The sequence below is a fragment of the Topomyia yanbarensis genome, chromosome 2, assembly GCF_030247195.1.
Source record: "Topomyia yanbarensis strain Yona2022 chromosome 2, ASM3024719v1, whole genome shotgun sequence".
NCBI classification, from domain to species: Eukaryota; Metazoa; Arthropoda; class Insecta; order Diptera; family Culicidae; genus Topomyia; species Topomyia yanbarensis.
In genome coordinates, this window is record NC_080671.1 from 146,247,529 (window position 1) to 146,270,101 (window position 22,573).

The 22,573-nt window shown below is 38.4% G+C and overlaps 1 protein-coding gene across 1 annotated transcript in view; it reads left to right on the forward strand.

The window, feature by feature from the left end:
* Positions 1 to 22,573, forward strand: part of LOC131681653 (serine protease filzig) — a 184,006-nt gene that overhangs the window by 38,974 nt on the left and 122,459 nt on the right. Inside the window, exons 2-3 of the mRNA XM_058962577.1 lie at positions 10,030 to 10,328; positions 10,461 to 11,209. The gene's annotated coding sequence lies outside the window, so the exon portion shown is untranslated. The remainder of the gene's footprint in view (positions 1 to 10,029; positions 10,329 to 10,460; positions 11,210 to 22,573) is intronic.

Here is a 22,573-nt window from a genome sequence, read left to right on the forward strand (position 1 = left end):
GAAGATATGTTTTACAAGACGTATATAATATATCTAACACAAACGAAAAAATAGAAGTGATTAAACGATACATTTATAAACGGATAGAAAGCACAAACGATATTTTCAAAGATCAAGAAATTTATTGGTTTTGAATAATATACCGTTCAACCATATTGTAGCACTAAAGTCAAAACTAGCCATAGAATATGTTGGTAGGAAATTTATTATTTGTGTGCTGGGACCACCCTAATCAATCCAAAACCATTTTTTATGAAATCGTATATGCCGAAGTGGAATCCAGATTACTAAAATAATCTAGTTTAGTGATTTCGACAGATTTAGAGATTTTGGCCAACTTTTGATCTGAGTCGCATCACTGTGGGACGGTCAACTAAGCTAAGCTAAGCTATATTTACTACAAAGTTTTATATCAAAGAGAACTTTTCATTTCGCAATTCGAAATTTAGTGAGAATCAAATAGGAATAACTTAGGCCAAAATAGGAATATTGCATAAAAATCGATTAGAAATGGGTGGTGCGAATTGGAACAGAGTTGGGGTAATTCGGACCTTTCATGTACTTTTGCGCAGAACCATTTAAACACTATAAGGTAGAAGATCTGAAAGAGTCGCCTTAGAAAAAATATGCGCAATTGATCAGTATTTCAGGCAAAAATATTTACTTATTGAAACGTTTCAGTTCTATATCTCATAAACCCTTACTAGGTCCGAATTGGCCCAGTTCCCCCTATATATATATATATATATATATATATATATATATATATATATATATATATATATATATATATATATATATATATATATATATATATATATATATATATATATATATATATATATATATATATATATATATATATATATATATATATATATATATATATATATATATATATATATATATATATGTATATATATATATATATATATATATATATATATATATATATATATATATATATATATATATATATATATATATATATATATATATATATATATGAAAAAAGATAACGAACATAATTAGTTTCAGCATTCGCAAAAGAAATTTTTTGGAAGTAATGAGAAAATGTTTTATTTTTGTATGAAACATGCTCTACCTCTAACATATTGCTGAATTCCCCATTTTTGAAATCTAGTTTTTTTTTAAAAAACACAGATCGTTCGAGATAAATTTTATTAGGGGAACATGGGGAGACTTGACCAGGTTTTCAGCTAAAACTGCATAAATCTCTAAAAAAGCCTTCAATCCCTCAAAAGTCATTTAGATATAATGCGCAAAATTATTGCGCGTCTTTATGATTTTTTGCAGAATTTTTAATTTAATTTTTGAAAAGTTACAAAAGTTTTTCTGTGATCGTTTTTTCGGGTCAAGTCTCCCCATTGCGGGGAGACTTGATCAAGGCGTGGGGAGACTTGACCAAGAGAATTTTGAAAAATCATAACAAAAAATAATAAACATAAAACATACTATAATTATTTTTTCCCTATTGTCGAGATCCTTAGGTAGCAGTAAAAATAATAAAAGAGTTGCATTTGATAAATTTTAATTTTTTTAATGCATTTATTTTTAAGGATTAACTGTACTGCTTGCATTGCATGTTCACACGTCACGAAATCAGTCCTACTATTGCTAACTTTGTTTACAAATATTGAAATATAAAGACTTATGTTTGGGGTGGGATTTTTTATGGCGTGATTAGATACCAAAGCATAATAAATATAAAGAATTTTGTAAATTTCTTCAGCTGATCGCCACTTGGTCAAGTCTCCCCATAAAATCTTGGTCAAGTCTCCCCAACATTAGTTATTGCGTTCAATGTCATGCAAATTCTACTAATAACTATTCCAATGTTCCAGTTTATGTAAAATCATTTCACTGCTTCACAAGGATTAAGATGGTAGATTATTACATTAATAGTAACTAGTAGTCGAGTAGATATGTCCATACAAAGTTTGATAAAAAATTACATCATTTGATGCAAATTCATTAATCACGTAATATTTTCTGCAAGGAAAGGATTTTTCTCTCCAAACTTTTAAAATTATCTTAAGGGATCGAAACAAGTATAAAAATATTTTTGAAAAAAAATTGAGAATCGAATAGAAGACGCCATAGCCGAAAATAGAATTTTGCGCTTGGTCAAGTCTACCCATGTTCCCCTACAATGTGTTTTTTGACTAGTTGCGCTAGTTTTACTATGCCGAAGTTATTACGTTTTAACACTTAAAACTACGGGATTCATAATTAAATTGTCTGGATCTAAACCCAGAACTGGGTTTTGCTCAGATACGGACCTGGTAAGAAAAAAAGGGCATGGGTTAGGTCTGGGAACGGGTCCGGATCATGAAATTTCGGGTTTTCTTATGTACACAAAATGGTTAACAAACAAAAAAAAAGAATTTACCGACTTTTATTTCCCCTCTCCTCGTTGCGTTCTGCTACCTCGCAACAATTAATAGGACTAATTCGATTATTTTAGTTAATATTAATACGATTATTTTAGTTGACCACCAGTTAATTGAAAAAAATGAAATAAAACCTATTTTAATCCACCTAGCGGTGCAATTGTGCCTTTCTCAATCATGAATCATGAGAATGTGTGCGTTGTTTATATTCATTAAAAACTTTTAAATGCATATATTACATTTTATTATTATACATCACATGACAACTATATACAGGAAAATATCATTATTCGAGTTCTAAAATTTTGAAAAAGAAAAAACAGCCACGGTAATATTGAACTGAAAAAAGGTGCGAAATCGGCAAAGTCCCAAAAAGTCGATTTTTATAAAAAAAAATTTTCGAGATAACATAAAATCTCGACGTTTCATGCATTTTAAAGATGTTTGGCATCAAAAATACGAATTCGATTTCTGAAATTTCATGAGGTCCCCCATTTGAAAAAAAATTTGAGTTCCGACTTATATGGGAATTTCATATGTGACCGGACGATTTAGTCTATATTTCCGGACCCATATAAGCGATCAGTACGAAATTTTATAGACATCTATGGGGATATTATAGCTATCATTTGGGACTAAGTTTGTGAAAATCGGCCCAACCATTTCCGGGAAACTGATGTGAGTTCGTAAATTTTGAAAGATGGCCGCTTTTCCCGGGCACCTCCGGAACCGTCTATGGTGGTCAATGTAGTCAACAAAAGTTTGGTTGGCCGTCGGTGACCTAGAACAGCAAATTTAAGTTGTTTGAGAGACATTTTAGCGAAATTTTTACCTTTTTTGCTTTCATCGGAGTATCGGTTTGAATCACAATTTGCTATGTGATCGCACGCCACAACTTGTAACTCCGGAACCAGAAGTCGGATCGGGATGAAATTAAATAGCCATTTACGGGGACGCAATACCTTTCATTTGAGGCCAAGTTTAGTCGAATCGGTTTAGCCATCTCCGAGAAACCGATGTGACTGTTATTCTGAATTTAGATACTTCCGCCGGGGCTTCCGGAACCGAGGATGGTGGCCAATGTTGCCAAATAGACTTTGAATGGATGTTAGTGACCTAATACTACAAATCGAAGCAGTTGTGGTCATATTTTGGAAAATTTTTCACCTTGATACATTCATTGCAGAATTTATTAAAATCGACATTTTCTGCGTGTTCGTACTTATCACCCTGTAATTCCGGAACCGGAAGTCGGATCCATTAGAAATTCAATAGTAGCCTATGGGAACGTTGCACCTTTCATTTGAGACTAAGTTTGTCAAAATCGGTTCAGCCATCTCTGAGAAAAATGAGTGACATTTTTGGTCACATACACACACACATACACACACATACATACATACATACACACATACATACACACACAGACATTTGCCGAACTCGACGAACTGAATCGAATGGTATATGTCACTCGGCCCTCCGGGCCTCCGTTAAAAAGTCGGTTTTCAGAGCAATTGCAATACCTTTCTATTGAGAAAGGCAAAAATGTAATGAGTAATGAAGTTGCCTTTTTTCAATTTTCAAATTTTCAATGATTTTGACACACGAAAATGAAAAAGACGTTTTCCGCTTTCACGTAATAAAAATCCACTTCATTCTTTAATGAATGTCACAAAAAAAATTAAAAATGAAACACCAGGCCATCTATATGGTAGCGCATACGTCCTTATATAGTGACATAAAAATATACTGAATTTCATTAATAAGAACGACGCCACATTTGACAAAAAAATATTCTACACATAACATCTAATCAGGAATTCATCCAATCTCAACTGATACAGAATTATTGAACATTAGACTGAAACATTAAACTGCAAATAATGTATGATTTGCAGCATACAGCAGGAATGTTATTAACAATAGGGCATTTTAAGGACAAATTATTCCAAACCCCAAATTCCGTATTTTTCAAGAAATGGATGTTTTCTCATTCAAATACTAAGATTGCTCCCTCCGAAAAATGAATGAAGCGAAATTTTCTAATTTTTAGTTCGAATATTCTAGCATTCAATATATTTTCCTTAATATTTTCCCACAGTGCCAATGTCGAAAACTTGTCGAATTGAAGTGGGTGGAGTCAAAAATTGTCCAAACTATGTGAAATTTGGCATCTGAGCTAACTTTACCACTTGGCACATGATATGATGGGGGTGGGTCCAAAAATTACAAAAAAATCGCAATACCCTGCACAATAAAAACACTAATTTCAAATAACTTTACTTCACAAAAATGATAAAATATTCGTAATTGAAAAATATTATGGCTTAATTTGGTAAAAAAAATCAACTTTCTAATGTTAGTACGCGAAAAATAATTATGAAGCATTCTTTTTGAGAAAGATTCTTTTAAAACGAATTGCAGAAAAATTCAGAATAAATTTTCTCAGAAATCAAAAGAGAACCGCCGATTAAGATCGAATGATAGGGTAATCCACCTAATTTGCACCCCTCCTTGTATTTTATTTGTTCATATTTTTTATCTGACCTGTGTTGGTCTAGATTATATGTTTCTTGATTGGGAAAAGCCCATTGCAGGATATACTTCAGAAGCAATCCTCAAATGGACGTAGAAACCTATTATTTTTTCGTATTTTTAACACCTGATTACAATGATTTTACACTACAATTAAACATAATCACAAATCTTATTCAACCTTCTTAGTCTATTTTTGAAAACATCACAAGATACAAGAGATGGTGTAGTTCTACAGTATTGGATTTTTGTCTGCGCGTAAAAGATATTATGGAACATTTGGACACGATTATACCAATTACAAAAAGCATCTAATGCTGAATTCGTTTTTAGAGCGGAGTTGCTCTAGGTTCGCTCTGAGCTGTCACTTTTGTATGGATTTTGTAAATATTAGAGCGAACCTAGGGCGACTCTGATCTAAAACCGAAATCGGCATAAGTGTTGCTGTAGTTCCATGCAATCTTCTATTGACTGCACAATGAGAAATAGTTTGAGATCATCAGCGTATTAAAATTTACACCTTGGAGATATAACATAACAAACGTCATTGAAGAATAACAAAAAACAACGGTCCTAGACTGCTCCCTTGAGGCCCTCCCGAAAAGTTGATGACTCGTTTTTTCCTAATTTTACAGATTAAGAACGATTTACGAGATATGATTTAGGTCACCCTGTTAAATTTGACGTAGCGCACAGCCGCTTTATACCAGCAGAGAGATTCGTAGACGCATCGTGGCAGGAAATCGTGCTTACTTTGGCCTCCGCAAGACACTTCGGTCGAACAGAGTTCGCCGTCGTACGAAGTTGACCATCTACAAGACGCTGATTAGACCGGTAGTTCTCTACGGGTATGAGACCTGGACCATGCTCGTGGAGGACCAACGCGCGCTTGGTGTCTTCGAACGGAAAGTGCTGCGTACCATCTACGGTGGAGTGCAGATGGAAGACGGCACATGGAGACGGCGAATGAACCATGAGTTGCATCAGCTGTTGGGGGAGCCGCCCATCTGTCATACCGCGAAAATCGGACGACTACGGTGGGCCGGGCACGTAGCCAGAATGTCGGACAATAGCCCGGTGAAAACGGTTCTCAATTGCAATCCGACCGGTACAAGAAGACGTGGCGCGCAGCGAGCACGATGGATCGACCAGGTGGAAGACGATTTGCGGACCCTTCGCAGACTGCGTGGCTGGCGACGCGGCCATGGACCGAGTGGAGGAATCTTTTGTATACGGCACAGGCCACTTCGGCCTTAATCTGTTAATAAATAAATAAACAGCCGCTTTATCGTTGCCAGTAGAAGAGAGTGATCGAATGCAGCCTTGAGATCCGTGTATACGGTATCGACCTGAGAACCACCTTCAATATTTTTCATACAGAGCGAAGTTATTTGGACTAGATTAGTAGTTGTAGATCTTCCTGAAAAAAACCATGTTGATCCTTCGATATATATGCTTTGGTCTCACGAAACAGCACCTTTCCTACTAATATCTCAAATAACTTTGATCCAGCGCAGAGTGAGGTTATGCCACGATAGCTCGCAGCATTATGCTTACCATCTTTTTTAAAAACGGGAAAGATTACTGATTTTTTCCAACACACGGGAAACACTTATTGCAACGCAGTGATCGTAAATGCGTACACAATGCGCTTGCGCATCTTTTGAGTATAATGGAAGGAATACCATCTGGTCCTGCCGATGTTGAAGATTTTAGCTTTCTCGTGGCAGTTATAATGTCTGCGTCAGTAAATTGAATATTACCTAAATTATTTACATCATGCGGGACATTCTGAAGGACATACCCTACTAACAATTGAGGTATTATGATAGTTTTATAGCCACTCATAAAACTTAGATTGCACTTATAGCGTGCTATAAAACTTCAATTGTTACTTGGGTATTCCACCTGTGTGGAGTTTGCCGAATGCTTTTTAAACACACTCGAGAAATGTTGAGCGAATAGGTCACAAAGGCCGTTTGCTTGATGTTTCATTTTCAAGGAACATACTGGAAGGAAGCCTATTTTCTTTGCGTTTCCTGACAACAGCAAACCAGACCTACTTTGGATTTTGTTTCAGGTTCGATTGGGTTTGTGTGATGTGTCTTGAATAGAGGAAGCGATTATATATCTTGAAACTGTTGCTGGATTCAATAAACTCTCGCTTTGTAATGGGGGGTTTTCGTCGACTGGTGTAATGTCGAAGCGCAGCTGCTCGCAATGTTTTCAGCTTACGTAGCTGACGATAGAACTATGTCGGTTTTGGTCGGAGACGGGGTGAGGGAACAGTTATTCTGAGAAAACTGTTTCAGGATCTGTGAAAGTTTTTCTACGACAATATCTGCATCGATCGCTGAATCCAATAAAGTACCCCAATAAATTGCCTGCAGTGAACTTTGGGGCCCTAGAGAAGTCAGTCTTCGAAAAATTGAACTTCCTGACATCCAGCATTTCGTCATAAACAACCAACAGGGGACAAATCTGCGTTACTAGAAGAGGAAGCCGATGTGCGTCACAGGCAACTAATGGCTCAAGCGCTTCTGAAACGGCTCAGTTAATAGAAGTTTTTTTCATTTACGAACAGGATGGTTCGATTTCGTCTGTTATTTACTGTACACATTTGTAGCATGCTCAATATAGACATTCCGTCCAGTTAGGCAATACTCGCTCTCGAATAGATAGATTCAGAAGGATTACCAAACAGTAGATGAGCCGTGTAAGGTTCAATGGAAGTTGCGATGTCAAGTGCTGAGTTTGTGTGCTTCTGAAAAATATCTATATCACTTACGGAATCGGGGGAAATGTACACTACTACACCCACACAAATATTAGTATCGCGACAGTGAATATCTACCCACAGTTATTCGAGTTTATTACAATTTTATGTTTGAACGAGAGCCAGTTGGACCTGCAATAAGCACACCACCGCCGCGTTTTTTTGCTATGCTGTCTAGATCGCGGACGATACGGTAAACCGTGTTCCTTAGGCTGAATAACTGGAGTGAATTGATTTGATCATTCAGCCACGTTTCGGTCAGAACAATATCATCATATTCGACCTCTGCCACAGCGACGAACAACTGGTCAACTTTTGTGCGTAGCCCTCTCACGTTTTGATAGTAGATACTAAGATATTCTTCCAGATAGTAGAGCGGTAGAAAGACGAGCGGCGGTGGTGGTGGCGTCCGCCTGTAAAAGGTGTAGATTTTGAGCGGGAGCAGCATCTGTATGTCCTACGTCGTAAGAACATAACATTCATTGCATTTACCTGTGTTACCAAATGCGGGAACTACAAATTGCTCTGATTGTTTTATACTACTGTTGGCTGACCGGAACAGATCGTAGTCGCTGCTATGGGATTTCGTTGTCAACATACAGATGTCGGTGACAAATTAAAGCTGATTGTATATGGTGGTAAATTTATGTTGGACGCAATTGTCATACATTTGTGTGCTTTACTACCAATTCTTCCAAATTCGTTTGGTTTGATGAGGATAAATGTATTATTTGGGATAGGTCGAGTCCTAGTTTTAATTCTATTTTCAATGCGGACTTCATCGTTTTTTTTTTTTTTGAAGTGCGGTTGCGGTAATAAAGCGCAGTAAAAGCTCATTTCTCGCAAAAAAGTGCCTCACCAAGCACCACCAATTTTGCGATGCGGGTGCGGTAAATACCGCGAGGTTGCGGTAATTACCGCAACCGTAACGAATCATATATTTAACCCATTGCGACGTGAATTTTTTTATTGTTATTGCTGTTATTTTAGCTGTTCTGATTCTGATGATAAAAATGTAAAATTCAAAATGGCGGATTCAATATGGCGACTGTGCTTGGCTAAATTTCATGTTTTTCATATTGGCCTAAAACGTCTAAGGGGGGTTTTCGGAGTCGATGATTCTGATTCTGATGTCGAAAATGTCAAACTCAAAAAGGATTCTCCCCCTGGATAAATTTCATGATTTCTATTGGCCTAAAACGTCTTACAAGGGGTTTTCCGGGGACGCTGATTCTGACATCAGGATCGCAATCAGCGACCTCAAAAACTCTCATAAATCGAGTGTTATGCTCATTGTAACAAAATCACAAATTTCGTAAAAATGGCTGCCATTGTGTAGCCGCCATTTTGAATTTTCAAATTCTGTTTTCAGAATCGTAATCAGTGACCTCAAAAACCACATAATCTATTTTCATGCTAGTTGAGAAATTAACCCTGTCACTCAGAGTCTGTTATAGACCAACACAATAATAAACTCCATTGTTGCATATTTTGAAAAATTCTGCCAAAAATGTATTATTTAGTTCAATGTTTGAGATACTCGAATAAAAAAATTAGATCTCGGGATTTTCGAGTTTTAATTTTTTATAACTAATAAGTAATTCACAAAAACACATAATTTGTTGCGCTAGTTGTACTCGTTACACCCCTAAGAGTTAATTAAAAGAAACAATTCGTATTTATATGTCAACGCTAACTGGAAATCCAATAAAAACTTAGTAGGTGTAGGTATACATCCCACTGCGCCGCAAAAGGTTAAAGTTATTGGGTTGTGGTTTGTTCATGGAAGAACCTTTATTTGTATTATCAAATATTTTTCATGATAGTTTTTGTTGATAATTATTCCACTTTTACCTTAACTTTCTTTGAGTCTGGGACATTTTTTTTGGATCTACATATTTTAGCCATGCTAATTTGTCAAAATACTATGAAACCATGTTTGTGGTTTATCCAAAACGTATACTCCGGTTGCGCGTCATTTCATCCAGTGTGCCAAAAAATAAGGCGAATGTAGGCAGAAATAATCGACCGGAAGAGTACCACATTTCGCGAACCGCACCTACAAGTTTTCGCCAACGACTGATGAAAACACGTGAACTCAAAATAAACCAGTCGATTAAGTAATTACACAGCTCATCTGGTTTTTGCCTATAGATGCCAATCGTATCAAACATAACGAGAAGAGTGCGATAAAAAAGTGTATCCACATTTCAAAACGTTTAATTTAGAGAGAATGAGAGTGTGAATGCGCAAGACGATAGCGGCCAGCTACTTATTTTCATTTCTTTTTGCATATAATTTCAGTTCGTCGAACATCTCACAGACGAATTATTCGAGCAGGTGGCGTCGATACACGACCCGGGCTATCGCAGCGGAAGCGGCTTCGGCAGCACGAGGTGAAATTAAGCGAGTTTTTTTTTAGATTACTCAGTGAGCCTGGCGCGTCCGTAAGTGAGTAAGAGCTTTCGGTTGAAGCATCGGAAAAAAAAAGTGAAATTTCGGTTGGCTTTCGTTTGCCACTTTGCATCCCAGAAGAAGCCCGTTGATAATGGTGTTAGTCAAACATTGAGTGTCGTTGGCAAGCGAGAGCCAAGTGACGAAGAGTGAGTTGGGTATTTTTGTGTTCGTCCAAGAGTCTCGGTATTCAGTCGGTGACGCAGCAGCTGCGCTGAACTCTGTGCTCTATTGTGACTACAGTGATGGAATAGTAATAACGTGCAGTGTCGTTTTTCCAGTCATCCTTCCCGGAACTTGTCCAAGTAACGTGTGAACCGCGCTTATTTCCCCAGTGAAAAAAGTGTCTCGTTGGCAGGAAAGTGTTCAATTCGCGACGTGTGGCGAGTGGTTTAAATACTGAAGAACCCGTCCATAATGATAACGATTTGCACTAACGGTAGTGTCAGTAATCGTAGCACCATCGCGCAGCATCCCATCGGGGCAAGCAGTAATAATCCCCATCATTAGTCGAAGGTTCGCGTCGATCTTGGGCTGCAAACACATCAACAACATCCGTGCTAGAAAAGAAAATCTATCGATTTCCTGTCGCCACAGTTTAGCTCCGCTGCCTTCGAGGGAAACAAAACAGATGAAAATAGGCCCCCACTGACTGCTTCGATCTCTTTCGCTCGATCTCTCCCTTTTGGTTGATAAATCGGGATCGCCACCACCTGTCCGTCCCCACTGGATCTCTGGCTTTGTGGTACGAAGCGTTTCTAACGCTAGAGGAAAAAAAAAAGTGGAACACAGTCAGGCCCAGTTCAGACGCATCCGGTGGCTATCACCGTGCAGATCTAACGGGTCCAGTGGAGCGTATCGAAGAATTGGTCGAAGAAGCACGGCGAGCAAATCTTGACACGCGTTACGTCCATTCACACCGACACAGGTGCACGCGAGGTTCAAGCTGGAGTCGTGAGGTTTGAGTTCGAGTTCAAGTTCTGCCATCGTCAAAAGAGTCGTCCATCGCTGTCAAAAACGATCTGCCAAGGTGAGTTTGAGCTAGGGTTAAGCTGTACCTGCCTACGTGTTTCTATGTTGCGTCTTTCAATTTTTTTATTATTCTCTAATTCAAGGGTATCTTTGCTCATGTCGATTTCCTATGATCGATTGAAATTTTTAACAGATTGCTTGACTGGTAATTAGAAAAAATAAAAAAAAATAATTTTGAACATTCAAGGTTATAGAGGCTGTAAATTGTTCGGCTGCTCACTTATTACATAAACACGAACAAAAATTTCGATCAATTCATTAATATTTCATTTTCCATTGAGAATGAATGTATTTTTCAAGTAAAGATTTATAGTGATTAAGAGACATGGCTTCGACAGGCGACGAACCCAAAGCAAAAAAAATACATGTGCATCTGATACAATCAATCATCAACGCCAAGATCAATAAGCATCAATGTTTGAGAATTTGTACTGGCAAGTGACATTATTTTGATAAAAATTTCGAGTTTCATTCATAACATCTAGCATTTAGTTTTTCATAGATTTCAATTATATGGTGTTAGGTAGTTCGATATATTCTACAACATGATTCATCAGAGTTTGACTGGTTGTTATAATGGTGTCGATCAGCATCATGAATAAACAAGCATTTTAATAGAAAATGCTCCGTGTACTATTTTCACTGGCAATATCTAAATATCGAGATTTCAAACCTTTTTTCGCCATTTAAAAGATAAATTTTGAGTATGAGATGTAAATGTGAAAATAATGTAGGGTAGATGACCCTTTCGTGGCACTAGCCCTTTTATTCGTTCTAGTGACACAAATTAGCAATCAACACAAAGTTAAGATAATGTTGATTTTCAAATGGTTGGGTGTAGGCGCATGAACATGGTTCACTATGATTTCCAAAATGTCACATATAGGCATTCTAGTTGAACGAGTTATGATTACTTTTTATGCACCGGCAGGGCCGTCGAGAGTCGCTTCGATCCCCAAGGCATGTATTACTGCCGGGCCCTTTTAATCCAAAGCCCTCTAGTTCAGTATGAGTTAGTTTCTCTTCAGCCATGGGAAACTCATGAGTCCGTGGTTTCTATTAGTCTCCAATTGACTCATATTGCCACATCCACAGATAGCGTGCCAGACAGATGAATTTCGATAGCTTCTTATTCCGTGGTGTCCAAATCGAGTAAAATTGCCATAGCTACGAGTTTTTCAATTTGCGGGTACTTAGGAATCAGGAAGCAGTAGCGTCTATTTCAATGACACGTTCGCCATATTGATCGGAAATTTGCGCCTTGCCATGGATCCCCACCCAGCCTTCCTCTCTTCTTTTGTTTGACAAACCGACTGTTTAAATTGACGAATTAGTGCTTACAGAAATGGGATTCGATCCGCAGTCGAAAACCTTTAGTTTAGGTGACTATTGGAACGCATACGTATATTTGATATTGTGTCTCAAAGCACTATAAGAAGATTCTATATTAGCACTTAGAGTTTTCTATAAAAGTTTTATAGCATTTATCTTCAAAAGCTTTTTAGCACGATGTCTATGTTCTGAATATCGATATAGTGCTAGATCTAATGCTTTACATTTTAGGTGCCTTGAAGCATTCTTGTATACATATGCTAACTTATAGCTTATCTAGAATTTTAAATTAGTGCTTATGGTTATTTGGGTAACGACACAAAACAATTAAAGCTGAACATTCTGCGCCTCTGAACGATCTTCAGGTGTTACAATAGCAGGAATAATACTTCCAACCCCGGAGGAATTTGGAATTTTTATTTTAACAGTGAGCGGATATATTTCGTTTCGCGAAACAAACACTTCTACTTGATTGATGGTCTGGAACATGGTGAAATTGTAGGGTGTAAATATTGGCCATAGTGGTATAGAACACGACATTTTGCTTCTACTGTGCAGACAAAGCGATACACGGACTGATTTATTTGCTGGTAGCAATGGAGCAGTTTTTAGCTTTTTTTGTAAGCAAAATGAGAAGGTAGCAGATGCAGTTCGAAATTCTCGTTTAAAATAATTACATCAAAAATATTTTTAATTTATATAAGTCTATCTCATATTGAATCCAAGACAACCGTTACTATTAGTAGATTTTATGCAGGTTTAACCCATTCATGCCCACAAAAACAAGTAAGGCTGATAAATGTGATTATTGGCATTCATTTGAGTTTATACAGTTACAAGGATCAGCTCTAGAACTGAAGTTATTGCAAGTACCCTGATTGGATTCCGATGGAGCAGTGCTGCCAGGAACAGCTTACGTTAACGACTAAAAATGAATTTTTCATATATCTTCGTTACTTTGCTGAATTATTAAAAACTGATAAAACTTATCAATTTAGACTGTTTTTATTGGGCATTTGAATGTAAAAATTGAGTAGCTTCTAGCACTGCGAAGAAAGCACCTATCTTTATGAAAAAAGGCTTTTCATGATTCTTGACCCCATCGTTTATAAGGAAAAATAGTTTTAAAACCGTACATTCACTAGAAAAAAGATGGGCATGAAAGGGTTAAAAAATAAACAATGTGATATGGCTAACGTAGGAGCCGGTTTTGATATGCTGTGAGAATATGTAGGACCCGAAAACGATATAGACACAGAAAGACAGAAGAAGACGCAAATTAAACAAATGCGAGTATAGCGGGAAACCGAGTACTGCTGCTGTTGGATGAACTGAACTTAACGTGCTATAAAAATACAAAAAGGTTATCCATTTTAATCACCTGTTAATTAAGGTCAGTCTACCTTCTCATCTCGCCCAGAGTAGAAACTAAAAATCGTTCCGCTATAGATACAAGGCGAAAACGACTGCAGACGAATTGTGTCGCTATTGATTTTTGGAAATGTCTTGTAGGACCAGCTACTCGGGAAGTGAAATAATTATTTAATGTTCACTCAACAACAATCACGCCCAGTGTCTCCAAGCCAACAACCGGCACCACCAACAAAAAAGCGAACGTAGAAGACGACGGATGCGTTTGTCCATTGGCTCGCATTTCTGTTTGACACTCTATTGCTTTCTTCGAAAATACTTTAAATTGGCTTCTCAATATTTTGTAGTTTATTCCGTCGATTCAAGCAATAAAACTCGTTTTTTAAACTTGTACACAAAGTGGACAACTCCCTTAAGAAAGTTTGTTTTAACAAATGTCAACTATCAAATAAAGTTTTCATTTTATACGCTTTCATCATATAACAATTTATTAAGGCGAAATTACTATTGCTATTTTTTGATCTTCTATGAATACCGGACGTGTTCGCCAATCTTTCGGGTAAGATCGCAGGCCCCCAAATACGATCCGGGCCCCAGGGCAATTGCCCTGGCTGCCTCCCCTTCTTGTCGAGCCTGTGCACCGGATATCATATCCAACAAAGCTAAAAGCTGTACATTTTATTTCCTAAATTGACTGAAACATGCCATAATAAAATAATTTTAATTTATTTTGGTAAAGTTTAATAAGAATGTAAAAATCCCATTTCGACAAGTGTCTAGAATTGTAAAAGTATTTTCGGTAGAGACAAAAAGAGCTTGTATCAAATTATAATGCTTATTTAGCTTTATTTTAACCCTCCGGAAGTCGCGTAAATGGCTCACTGAACGAGCAGACGCAGCTGCTCTTAGACGATTTCGCTAGATTTTCATAGCAGCGTGCACTCAGTGCACTAGCGCGACTTCTGGGAGGTTAAGTTAGTTGAATATCTTTGTACTCCAGGGCGACCAAATAAGTAAATGTTTTTTTTGTAATCTAAAGATTTATTTGAAACGGCTCAATGCGTTAGCACAACTGAGCCGTGGGTCTCTTAATTTTTTACAATAAGTCAAAAAAATAATAAAATGCTATGAATGTCGGTCTTCCAGATCTTGTTGACGCAGTTTGCTGCTGCATGTTGAAATTCTTTTTCTTGGGGGTGAAGCCGCTTGGGGGTCATTCAGTCTGCCTTCTCTTGCGTTGTTCATGTTGTTCTTTTCAATGAAGTTTTCTGCCTGTGCTAAACTTCTAAACGTGATCAAAACACAGTTTTTAACGTGATGTAGCTGAATGTACGTAACTTCAGCGAGATTAAGCTCCATTTTAACTTTAACTACTTGCTCCACATCCTGAACTGTAACTGTGAACTGTGACAAACTGTAGTTACAGAAAAACATGCGCCGAAGCATCTAGTCAAAACTCATCTACTACTGCTAACTCTAACAAGCAGCCACCGACACCTCCAGAGTAACCAAAAACAACGATCCAATTAACCAATAATTCAGGTACAACGACCACGACAACCGCTCCCAAACCAACAACTAGCACCGCCAATAAGAAGCAAGTACCGATGAAGACAGATTTACAACAGCGACCCGTAAAAACATGAAACAAATAAGAACCTCTGATCGTGATCTGGCAGACCGACATTCTTAGATTTTTTTATTTTTACTTATTGTAAAAAAAAATAAAAGACCCACGGCTCAGTTGTGCTAACGCATTGAGCCGTTTCAAATAAATCATAAGATTAAAAAAAAATATAGGGGAGATCGTGGCTTGCCAGTACATCTCGAACCGGGACATTGAGTGATCTTCCACGGGCCCGAAGGGTATCCATTAGTTGTGATCTGGCAAAACAGTACTAGGCGCATACCCAGACAATATGTTCGATATCGTGATAACCGTTGCCACAGGCGCAAATACCGCTATTTGCAAGCCCAATACGTCGTAGATGAGCGTCCAGCGAGTAGTGATTGGACATGAGCCGAGACATCACACGAATGAAATCCCGCCCCACATCCATCTCCTTGAACCAAGGTTTCGTCGATACCTTAAGGATTATCGAATGTAGCACCCTTCCTAGTTCCCCATTGCTCCATGAAGTTTACCAACTTTCGAAGGTTCTCTAATGAATAATACTGGAAAATTCACTGAAGCAAATTGGTTTCTCATTTATGTCACCTTTTAAAGTGCCCGCCTTAGCCAGAGAGTCCGCTTCTTCATTAGCTGGAACAGAGCAATGCGAGGGAACCCAAACTAAGGTAATCTTGTACGATCTACGTTTTATTGAACGGAGAGCTTCGACTGAGCTGAGGCTATCCGAGACAATAAAGTAATGATCGGTGGTCAAAGTACCAATGATACTGAATATACCGAAGCCAGTGGAGCCGTCGAGGCTTGACTCGTCGGTGTAAAACATCTTGCTGCAGTCGACTTCTCGAAATTTACTATGAAAGATGCTTGGGATCACTAGCGGACATACGTGATCTGGGATTCCACGAATCTCGTCTTTCATGGATGTGTCGAAGAATACAGTTGAATCAGAAGCATGAAGGAGATTGACACGGTTGGGATAATATGAAGAAGGATTGATATTTTGTGCCATGTAATCGAAGTACAAGGACATAAATCGGGTTTGAGAGTTGAGCTCGATAAGCCTCTTGAAATTTGCAGTTACTGACTGGTTCAAGATATCGCATCGGATGAGCAATCGATATGAGAGGTCCCAAAATCCTAGGTAGGCACTCCACCATATTCCGGTTATTGTACGAAGAAAGTTAACCCTTTGTTGGCACTTCTGTTTCAGATACCTAATGTGACATCCCCAGGATTCTTTAGAGTCGAACCAGACCCCGCGATATTTGAAAGTTGAAACCTGAGCAATAGTTTGACCCATTAATTGAAGCTGTAGTTTTGCTGGTTCACGCTTCTTTGAAAATACGACTAGCTCAGTTTACTCCGTGGAGAACTCGATACCCAGCTAGAGGGCCCAAGCAGACAAATTGTCCAAGGTATCTTGCAATGGTCCTTGCAGATCGACGGCTTTGGGATCTGTAATAGAGACCACACCGTCATCTGCAAGGTGCCTTAGCGTGCAGGAACTGACAAGACATTCGTCAATGTCATTCAAGTAAAAGGAGGCTTCGACATGAGCCCTGGGGAAATCCCATGTAGCTAATTCGTGATGTCGATAAATCACCATGCGAAAAATGCATGTGCTCATGGAGTGAGGTAGATCGATTATCGTCATGAAGGCAACCCCGTGCCGTACCGTGGGAGTTGGTCACCTAAAACTAGCCTCGGTGCGGGGAGGAATTCCGCAATATCGCAAAGCCGTCGGTGGCTAACTGAGGCTCTAGGGGGGATGTTGGTGGAAGCAATGCAAAGGTTTTTGCCTTTAATTCTGGTTTGGCAAGCGGCAACTTCAATGCCTGGTGTCGAGGGGAGGTCGATTCGATTGAAAGAATAGCACTTTTTGATCCCCAAAAGTACTCCTCCGTAAGATTCTTCTCGATCCAAGCAAATAATATTAAAATCGTGGAAGTGTAGGGTTATTTCTGAAGTGAGCCATGTCTCGCATAGTGCAAATGCATCGCATTATAAATTATTTAGTAAGATATTAAAGAAATCGATTTTCCGTTATAATACTTCTGCAATTCCATTATAAAAGTGATTAAATCCATGTCCTCGTTCGATTAATTAGCCAAGACTATAATCGCTGAGAGGAGGGACCATTTCGTTGTGAACTGCATCAAATGTTGTTACTGCGGGGAGAAAGCTTATCAAGATACTTTTAAGGGGGTCAGAAATGTTTAACGCTGTAAGAATACGGTCCACAATGTCAGAGAAATTTATTAAGCCAGCGCTGGTTTCTTTCTCTGGCTGAGATATGGGAACACTTGTGGTTTTTGATGTTCCTGGAAGTGCTGGGAACTCCTTTTCTGAACTCAGATTTCTGAGACCTAAAACGACTTGCTTCGGTTTGGCACCAGTACTTTCTTGAGTGATTATTTTAGGGGGGGCATGAAGAGACACCTTCTGGCTTTTACGATGAAGCTTGGGAGAGGAAATGTTTCTCCTTTTTCTTCTGCTGCTAGGCACAGTAGAAGATGTTCCCTCCTGGGGTTCATCACGGTCGCCTTCGTCAGTAAACAAGTTGGTATAGATGTTCGTAGAAGCCGGTGGCGTAGCTATCTTAAGCATTTCTGCAAAAGATCGTATAGAGCGTCTCTGAAGGGAACGCTTAAGATTCTCCTCGCGCTGTTTGTACGCGGGACATGCTGGAAGATCATGTGGGTTACCCCCACAGTAGAAACACTTATAGACATCCCTTCCACATATCCCACAGTGGGCCTTATTGCTACAATGGGAGGCTGCGTGCCCCAATTGTTTACAATTAGTACAGTTCATGACCCGCTGCACAAACAGGAGAACAGGTAGACGAACCTCGTCAAAGAGGAGGTAGTTTGGTAGAGCAGTACCGGCGAATGTCACCCGATAGGAGTCTGAGTTGACGTATATTTTCTTGTTGTCAGCTGCGACTGATGCTGAATGCAAACGTTTACACTCCAGTATGTTCACTTCACTTACATAGAGCAGAAATGTTATTAAAAATTGGAGATTTTGGGGACAAAGCATCACAAAACCCTAACTTTCTGTATTCTTCAAAAAGTTCCATTCAAATACCAAGATGCCTTCTTTTAAAAAGGTTTAAACTCTAATTTATCGAGTACTACTTCTAAAGCTACAGAATGTATGTATTTTGCCCTCTCAGTGCTATATATTCATGTCTGGAGAGGAATAGTTCCTGATGTTAGATCGCACAGTGTTTCTAAACGTCGTTTTCATGATCAAAATGCAATAACTCCTCAACGACTGGTTTTAGATATTAGACTTTCTCTATGAAGTTTCTAGATATAAATAGACGCATCTTTAGATATAATGGATTAGGTCATTAATTCTACTAAAAGTAAGATATAAAATGTATTTCTCCAAATAATTTAGCTAGAAGCTCGCGGTCTTCAACAAAGTTCTAGAATATCTGGTTTGTGAAGAACTTTGCTGAAGATACTAAAACTCTGCATAGCAACGGTAGCGAAATATCTAGGGTTACTTGCGGTGAACCCCTTAAAAGATTTTTTTTTCTAATAAATAATTTAACAGTTATTTTTCATAATAAAACGTTCTTGTGCAAAGTTGTTAAAAGCAATAAAATATACATTTTTGATGAAGACGATGAATCTGTAGGTCTTGGAACAACAACTTTTTTCACAATTTTCGAATATTTTTAGGTCAACTTTTTGTCATACCAAGCAAGTTTTGATACTCTGAATAATTTCTAATTCCTAGTATGTTATCATCAAATTATGGACTGCAACTTTGTGGGGCTATGCGACGACTCACTCTGCCGATTCCTACCTGTAAAGCTACCAAAAATCACAATTTTACCGCATCCGAAGAAAAGTTAATCATCACGCATGAATCTTCCACTAACGGATCTCGTAATAATTATTAACGTTCCGATTCGACGACTACTCACAGCGTATAGCACCATCCCGGTATCCTGGTTGACTGAGCTCGAAACTGGAAGTGGAAATGTTACCATTACTTCCCAGTAAGAAATGTTGCATAACACACCCAAGCTAGCGGAATAAATGCGTCCATAAGTAAGTATGTAAGAGTGAGTAACATCACCGCCACTGCTGCTGATCTCGTCCAACTGTGGCGCGCTAGTGCAGTAAATGGTTATTATGGGCATAAAAAGCGCATGCTGGAAGTCATCAAGTATTTTGTCAGTTAGGGCACTAGGGGCAAAAACTGTTAGTCATAAATCAAGCTGAGAAGAGGGTTGAATTTGCTTCCGTTTGCGAAGGTTAGTTAGCAATCGTATTCAATCGGCGTTGTTTCTCAACGACAGAAGATCAGTGCGATAACCTTCTTGTATACATAGATGCGTTTTAATTACTTCAGATGTTGCCAAGGGATAGTGAGTCCAAACCATTATTAGAAGATGTTTTCTCGAATTTACAATAAATATTTACAAAGTACTGTCTTCACAGTGTGACTCATTTACGTTAACTCATGCTGTTAACATCAGAGCTGCTAACAAGGAACCAATCTCAATTCATAACTTGCAGTTTTTGGGTCTTAAATTTTTGTGCAGCTCAAGCATTCTCCACTCCTTTTTAATTTTTATACTGTTTAGTTTAAAGAACCAACCAATACCATATGGCCTGCGCTAAGCCAAGCCGAACTGAGCGCCATAATTATTTGTATACCAAAATTCATTTTTCGATAATTTACCACTATCATATATCAAAAATTAAGGATGATGTGCTACATTGGATGCGATAGCAATTTTTAGGCAGGTGCTTCAAAATGGCGCTTGGCTTAACACAGGCAATATATCACTGGACCATTGATCAAATAAAATATAGGGCAAATGAAGGCTACGACTCCTATTGAGATAAGCGATGCCTTGAAACTACATCTACTTACAGATTTTGACCTTGTGTTTTGTAATGCTTTGTATCCGACCATTGGAGTACAGAATGATTACAGGACTAGTGAAACAATCCAACTGAATCTTAAGAAATCCTAACCCGGGTATACACGATTGAATAAAAAACAAGTTGAACTTTTTAGCTCAAGCAAGCTTGCATAAGAATACAGCTTTAAATGGCATTCTCCTTCAAAACTCCAGTAACCGTCCGACGGCACACTCGTTAACTAATTTACAAATCAAATAACGATCAGCAATTTCACACTTACTGCTCTCTAGGCAACACAATTAATTAAATTGGCTCCGATGGCTGCAGTAAAACGAATCGCATGATTGCAGTTTTTCGTGGGGAGATTGTATCTTATGCCCATCTTCTGCTACATCTTACAGCGGTCATGCTACTACCCGTTTACCAGCTTGCTGGCTATTTGATGAGTCCTCTATAAGCTGATCGAGACATGATGATTGAGCCAATCAATCTCTACAGACTGGACCCCACAAGAGTATCATTACTCATAGCGGGTAACCTCCAAGCCAGGGCGGGGCATGTACTACATGCATATTCTATAACAATTGTATAGTAAGAATGAATATATCTAGTACAATTGTGCACTAAGAGATTCTTAATGGGCTAAATTGAATTGTCCGGAAGTCTGAAGATGCTTGGCATCATCACACAATTTGATGCCGATCACAAGAACCTTTTTGATTATGTACATAGTAAAGGTCTTTTTCAACCTCTGTCTCAATTACTCGGGGGCTCGGTCAGAAATTACATTTTGGGGTGTCATCAAAATTATGCCTACATAAAAGGATATACACCAAACACCAAGTTTAAACTTTAAATGACATGGGAACCATTATGGGTACAAACATATATTGCTTGAAACGATAATTAAATTGAAAATTAATTTTAAATCAATGCACATAATAAGAGTATCAAAAGCAGTACGGCTTCACCGATCAGATTCCACGAATCTTGCATCCTACACATTACTCATCATCCGATCATTAGCAGCTAGTCAGCAGGTTGACGCTATATACACCGATTTCTTCGCAGCCTTTGATGAGATTAACTCTCAAATAACTGTTACCAATTCGGATAGACGCTGATTGAGTGGATTTTTACTAAAAAGTTGGAGACTGGAGCACTTCTTATGCCGCTGTCAACTGTCAGGAGTCCCTCATCTTGGGACTTTTCTATTACTGCTCTACCTCAACGATTTGAACTTTTCAGTAAAGTGTCTGAAACTATCATTCGCCGATAACTTTAAATTATACCATCTATGTAATCAAAAATCCTGAAGACAATGAATTATTACACTCACAGTTCAGAAATCAGTAGAGACTGTCTCAACTGGCACGTTCCCCATGTTGATCGTATATTTGTGCCTTGCCATGATTTGCTTTTTCACCATTACCCTGATGGGAAGGATTGGGGAAGTGATACAGTTAGGGGTAAGGAAAATAACGACACAGAACAATAGAACCAGAGCATTCTGCACCCCCAGAAGGATGTTGAACGATCGGCAGGGGCTACAATAGCAGGAATAACCAACCCCCGAAAGCTCGAGGGGATTCATAATTTTTATTTAAACAGTGAGCGAATATAGCAACACCTCCAGGCCCGATGAGAGGGGGAGACAGCCAGGGTAATTGCCGTGGGGCCCGGGTCGTATTTGGGGGCCCGCGTTTTTATCCGGAAGATAGGCGAACACGTCCTGTATTCATAGAAGGGCAATAAAAATAGCAATAGTAATTTCTTTGTAATCATTCGACTTATTAAATTGTTATATGATGAAAGCGCATAAAAATGAAAACTTTTTTTTTGATAGTTGACATTGATTAAAACAAACGTTCTCAAGGGAGTTGTCTACTTAGTGTAAAGTTTATAAAACAAGTTTTATTGCTTGAATCGACGGAATACACTACAAAATATTGAGAAACCAATTCAAAGTATTTTCGAAGAAAGCTCCAAGCAGGAATGCGAGCGCACGGACAAACGCATTCGTCCTCTTCTACGTTCGCTTCTTTGCTGATGATGCCGGTTGTTGGTTTGGAGACACTGAGCGTGATTGTTGCTGAGTAAATATTTGTTCCTGTCAGATCCGTAGATATTG